Genomic DNA, 7027 nt, shown 5'->3' with positions numbered 1-7027 from the left:
TTTCTAAGAGGAAAAAGTAAAGAAAAGTTTAAAAGTTAAAGTTTCACAATTTTAGTTGACTCGTTTTGCATTGATGTCAGTCTTTCAGTTATGCATGAGTCTAAGTTGAATGTTATGAAAGTTAAAGTTTATCATAGTGTGAGTTCATTAATGCATGATTTCTATATCTTTCTAGTTTCATGCATATTACAGTTTAGGTTGAGTTTTTGCATCACGTATTTTAAACCCTTGTTATTATCCTAGTTATGCTTGTTGAGTCTTTAGACTCACTATGCTTGAATGTTTGCAGGTGAGGATTTTGTGGAGGAGACGGAGGGGCGTGATCTACTGGGATGAGGCCATCGGTAGTGCGAGGCCCAGTGACCGTTGCTTCCTTTCAGTTTATGTTTCCGCACAGTTATCAAATTTGTAATAATGAAGTATTATTTGAGATCTTGTAGTATTTATAGCCAGGATGTGCATTCCCTGTGCTACAGCTTATGTTTTGAAGTACGTTTTCCGCTTTTGCAAGTTTATGATTATCGTTGGAATTAATTTTAAATGCTTTAGTTTACTTTATGCTGTAACCGGGAGGTGGTTACTAGGATTGCATGTTTATGTTTAACGCACTTAAGTTTTGAAGTCAATTTTCTTTTCTTATTTAAATTGTTGTTTGAGTCTTGATGGCTTATTTGTTTTACAAATAGGTCATGGCAAAATTTTTAAAAATCCGTAAATTTTCTTTTATTTTAATTATAGTCTGATAGCCTAGTAGTGAGGGTCGTTACAATCATCATCCTCACCGATGAGCACAGCAATCAGACTCGACAAGGATGAAAATGGTAAATCTGTAGATCAATCTTCCTTTCGTAGTATGATTCGCTCCTTATTATATGATACTGCTAGTAGACCGGACATTATGTTTAGTGTTTGCTTGTGTGCACGATTTCAATCATGTCTAAAGGAATCACATTTGTTTGCCTTAAAACGCATTTTCAAATATCTGTCAAATACTCCAAATTTCGGCTTGTGGTATTCGAAATTTTTTTTCTTTGATTTGAAAGCTTACTGTGATGCCGACTTTGGTGGATATAAGGTGGACAGGAAAAACACTAGTGGAACTTGCTTCTTTCTAGGAAATTGTTTAGTTTCTTGGTTTTCAAAGAAACAAAATTGTGTTGCGTTGTCAACGACCGAAGCCGAATATATGGCTGCTGGTAGTTGTTGTGCGCAAATTCTTTGGATGAAGCATCAACTGCTTGACTATGGCGTCTCTTTTTATAAAATCCATATTTTTTGTGACAACTCTAGCGCCATATGTCTAACAAAGAATCCGATTCAACATTCGCGCACCAAACATATTGACATTCGTCATCATTTTATTCGTGACCACATAGAACGAAATGAAGTTGAACTTCAATATTTTGACACGTCAAATCAAATTGCCGACATTTTTACAAAACCACTAGATGAAAATACTTTTATTCGTTTGCGTGGTGAACTTGACATGATTGAGTTGTAATCACTTGTAGACATAAATGAAAATTTAATTTCATATTAAGAGGGACCTTAATATTAAATTTGAGCAATTTAATGTTGGATAATACAAATTAATTGTATTTATTCATAATTATAAGCTCACATTTTATGTGTATTATATGGTAAAAAAATTTCAAAAATATATTTTTAAGAGGAAAAATCCAAAATTTGCTTGTCCTGCCCGAACGTTGCATCCGTTACTTGGAACGTTGCGTCTGTTTGATGTACCATCGTTGCAAACGGTCGTATAACGTTGCTTCCGTCCCTTCATTTTTCCCTCCTTTGTTTAAATTTTTAACCGCAAACTTTTACCGCCAAGCAACCAACGTTGCGTCCGATAGACCAACATTGCTTCCATTGGCAAGCATTCCCGCCTCAGTTTCAAAATTTACCGCGAATTCTTACCGCCAAAAGTCCCAACTTTGCGTCCGATGGAACAAACGTTACTTTCGTTTGTCATTTTTATCGCCTTATTTCAAAATATCATCTTAAAATTCCCGCACTTTTTACCCGCCAGGACAAATGGATGAAACGATCCTGAACATTGCTTTCGCTCCGTCCGAGGTATAAATAATGGCCTAAACCATTCAGAATTTTCACCCCAAAAATCCTCTTCTTCCTTCCTTTTGCTCGAAATATTCTTTCCAAAATGACTTCTAGATGCCAAGTTGATCCCGCCAATCCGAGGCGATGCACTCGTGCTCGTACTAAACCTTTTGTCCACAACCTTAACCAACCCGCTGTCTCACGGCCTATTCCTGATGATTACCCCGATAGGCAAATTCTTTCGGGTCGTATTCTTGATCGCTCTTATTTGGCGTCCTCTCATCTTCGTTTGTTGGATCTTATTGATTTCCAACAATGGAGAGCATTTTTCCATCCTTCTCATCCATATTTTATCTATACATCCCTAATCCATGGGTTTTATGCCAATTTTGAACTTGAATTGTGCAGCGATGACTTATATGCTGTTACAATTGTTCAAAATCGGTACATTTGTTTCTCTTCAGGTGATCTCGCTGCTTGGTTCTCTCTTCCTAGAAATAGACCCAGTGAGTTCTTTGCATTTAAATGGCCTGAGGATAGTCCCGCGTTTAATCGTGAGGAAACTCTTTCTGTCATTCTTGATCGATCATCTCTTAAGATGTTTTGTCCTGATTTTCAAATTATCCAAAAGCTTATCACTTCCTCGATCATTCTGCGCGCTGGAGACCACTCCATGTGAAAATATCTGGACCTTTATGTCTTCTTTCACATTGTTGCTCAACAACCTTTTAACCTGCCTAGGTTTATCATTCAGGTCATGCATCACACTGCCAAAAATTCAAAGAAAGTCATTCTCCCTTTCGCTCGGTTTATTAACTGAATTCTGACTCACTTTGATATTATCTTCGATGATTTGGAGAAGATACCTATCACTGAGACTTATACTCTTGACCATGCCTCCATCACTAAAATGGAGTTGTCATGGAATCCTATATTATCTCGATGGGTGCATGATACAGCTCATATTTTCACCCGCTATCATCCTGTAACCAACTTTCACATTCCTTTTTCTCTTATTTCTCCTTCCATTCAAGAGCAAGGATTTCCTATTGGTTTCATTGACACCGATATTCCTTTCTCTTCTTTGGTCCCTCCATCTTCCACGCCCATGTTTGACTATGGCGATCTACCTTTTTCTTCTCCTATGATGCCTCACCCTCCACCTACTCCGGATCCACCTTCCGATCGACTCTTTGAGTATCTTCAGCGGCTTGAGATCATTATGGATCGCAACTACACCGCTATCCAGTCTCTCCAGATATCGATCACGGACTTGACAATAGAGATGCGAGGATCTTTTGAATCTGTCCATAAGCGACTCATTTTGATGGAAGAAAACCTTCTTAAAGCAGATTCGGATGATGAATCTTAGTTTTATATTTTGATTGTATTTTTTGTAAAATTTCTCTATCAATAAAATATGTTTTTATATATTTTGTTATTCATTTATCATATTTGTTGCCTTTTTAATTATCACAAAAAGGGGGAGAATAAATTTGGTTAAATATTCAAATTGGTTAAATAAAAATTGATTGTGTGATAAAAAATTTGCTTAAAATTATGTTACATTAAGGGGGAGCTTTTTATATATTGCACTTTATATCTCCTGTTTAACCAAGTTTTGTGATTATCAAAAAGGGGGAGATTGTTACGCCTTAAACGCATACAAATCTCTTAAACGAGATTAATATTTTTAAGGCGATAACTTATCTTGTTTTGATAATTACAAAACTAGGTTATTATTTTTAATCTTTTAAAGTGAGACCTTGCAGATTAGATTAAATCAATTCTATCGATGAAATTGAACAAACCATGGAGCAGAAACATTGCGAAAAATGCTGAACGTTTTCGAGTAATCCAAATCCGATCTCCACCAGTAATATTAAATTTTAGGATGCTCAAAAGCTATGGTTCAAATTTCATTTCAATCCAACGGACGGATTGAGATTTATGAATTTTTCAAAAGTTCCACGCAGAACTAGAAGCAAAAATACGACGACGTAATTCAAAAAAGTACTGAAATCGTTTGAGGCATTCAAATCCAATCTTCACCTTTCAAAATAAAATTCAGGATGTTCTAAAGCTACTGTCCAAATTTCAAGTCGATCTGACGGACGGATTGTGAGTTATGAATTTTTGAAGTTTTCCGCGCAGTCTCCATTGTGACTAACGAACGCAACGAACATAGGAACGGACGCAACGTTCCTTGTCAAAAACACGATCCAATTTTTAAGGAAGAAAGTCGCCCGACAAAAGCCACAACACGCCGAACGGACGCAACGAACCTACGAACGGACGCAACGTTCGTCACCAACGTTGGAAGAATTAAATGTGCACCGAACGGACGCAACGAAGGCCCAAACGGACGCAACGAGCCTGCCCAAATTTTAAGCTATAAATAGATGCATTCCAAGGCCATTCAACTCACCAATTCACTCTCATATCTCATTTCAAGCAATATCATCTTCTTCAAAGTATTCAAGTGATAGTTGAGCGATTTATTCAAAATCGAGGGTTGTTTGTATTAAATCATTTGTGAGTTGGTTGCTCGGTTATTGTAAACACTTGTGTGTGAAGTCAAGTGTATTTTGCGAGTGTTGTGGCTATCCTTGGAGCCATCAAGGCCAAGACGTTGAAGTTCTAGTGGATCCTTGGTTAATCGATATTAACCAAGAAGGGGAGACGTAGACGATTTATCGTCGAACTTCCATAAACATCTCTTATCCATTTTACTGCTTTATTTACATTACGCATTTATTTACCGCATTTATTATTAATTGCTTTAAGTATTCCGCTTGCGTATTTGCATAATCGCTTTAAATTGCTAAAGTTTCCAATAGAACCTAAATTCCCCCCCCCCCCCCCATTAGGTTCTAACAGACTTAATAACTTGAACTTCAAAGCGTTAGCCAATCTGAGTAAACATGAATTGGTTACAGGTCTGCCTAAAATCGAGTTTTCGAAAGATAAAGTGTGTTCTGCCTGCCAACTTGGTAAGCAGATCAGATCAAATTTTAAAAACAAAGGATGTAAATCTTCTTCCAAAAGCTTAGAGCTATTGCACATGGATCTTTTCGGTCCTATACCAGTAACGAGCTTAGGGGAAATGAAGTACACCCTTGTTATTTTTGATGATTTCTCGAGATATACTTAGGTGATATTTTTAAAATCCAAAGATCAAACTGTCACCCAATTGATTAAATTTCTTTTAAGACTTCAAAATGAGAAATCTCAATCGATTGATAATATTAGAAGTGACAGAGGAACCGAGTTTATAAATAAAACTCTGTCTACTTATCTAGAAAATCATGGAATCAAGCATGAGTATTCTGCAGCTAGAACGCCACAACAAAATGGTGTTGCAGAAGAGAGGAATAGAACTCCAAAAAAAGCTGCTAGAACAATTATTGTTGGTTCAGGTATTTCACAAAGTTTTGGGCAGAAGCTGTAAACACATTTTGTTACACTCAGAACAGATCAATGATTAACAAGAAAGTCGGAAAAACACCTTATGAGATCTGGTATTGTAAAGTTCCAGTGATATCATACTTCAAGGTATTTGGTTGTAAATGTTTCATCCACAACAATGGTAAGACTCATCTGACTGCACTTGATGTCAGATCAGATGCTGGTATATTTCTTGGTTACTCATCTGTTAGTAAAGCCTATAGAGCATTCAATACTAAATCTCTAACAGTTGAAGAATTAGTTCACATTGTTTTTGATGAAACATCTGTCACTAATGAATCTCCAAGATTAAATGATCTTAGTAACATAATAAAAGATTCAAAGCTTGACACAGATGATGAAGAAGAGATCCAGATCATACAGAATAGAGAAAGTCAATGTGAGCCAGATCAGGTTGAACCACCAGTTGATAATGAGATCCCAACAAACACATATCATGTTGAACTTCACGATGATCAAGATCAACAAGGATACACATATCACCTTGGCCCATATTACAGATGGTCCAAGAATCATCCACCAAGTTTGGTAATAGGTAATCCATCTGCTCCTTTAAGAACCATAGGTCAGATGATTAATGAGTTCATGCATGCTGCTTTTATTTCTCATATAGAACCTAAGAAAATAGAAGAAGCTCTTCTTGACAGCAACTGGATAGAAGCCATGCAAGATGAATTGAACCAATTTGAAAAAAACTATGTCTGGCATTTAGTTCTTAGGCCCTCAAATAAATCTATAATAGGAACTAGATGGATATTTAAAAATAAACTCAATGAAAGTGGTAATGTAGTAAGAAATAAGGCTCGCTTAGTAGCACAGGGTTACAAACAAGAAGAAGATATTGATTTTGATGAAACCTTTGCTCCTGTAGCTAAACTTGAAGCTATTAGAATATTTCTTGCTTATGCTGCTTTCAAGGACTTTAAAGTATTCCAGATGGATGTTAAAAGTTCATTTCTCAATGGTCTTCTCCAAGAAGAAGTGTTTTTTGAACAACCCCCAGGATTCGAAAGTCAAACATATCCAGATCGTGTGTTCAAACTGGATAAAGCTCTTTATGGGTTGAAACAAGCTCCACGAGCTTGGTATGATACTCTTTCACTTTTTCTTAATGATCATGGTTTTAATATTGGTTCTGTAGATAAAACTCTCTTTAAATTTGTCAAAGGCGATCATAATTTATTAGTTAAAATATATATTGATGATATCATATTTGGGTCATCTAACCCCAAATTATGCAAGAAATTTTCTAAGATGATGCAGGACAAATTCGAAATGAGCATGATGGGAGAATTAACATTCTTTCTGGGATTACAAGTCAGACAAATGGCATAAATCAGGTTAAGTACACAAAAGAACTTTTGAAGAAATTTGGAATGGAGAATTGTTCTGCTGCTAGTAATCCAATGAGTGCTTCAATCAAATTGGATAAAGATGAAGTTGGACCTTCAGTAGATCAAACTCTATTAAGGGGACTTATAGGATCCTTAATTTA

The sequence above is a fragment of the Henckelia pumila genome, chromosome 1, assembly GCF_033568475.1.
Source record: "Henckelia pumila isolate YLH828 chromosome 1, ASM3356847v2, whole genome shotgun sequence".
Classification (NCBI taxonomy): Eukaryota; Viridiplantae; Streptophyta; class Magnoliopsida; order Lamiales; family Gesneriaceae; genus Henckelia; species Henckelia pumila.
The sequence above is the reverse complement of the archived record's forward strand: the minus strand, read 5'-3'. Positions refer to the sequence as shown.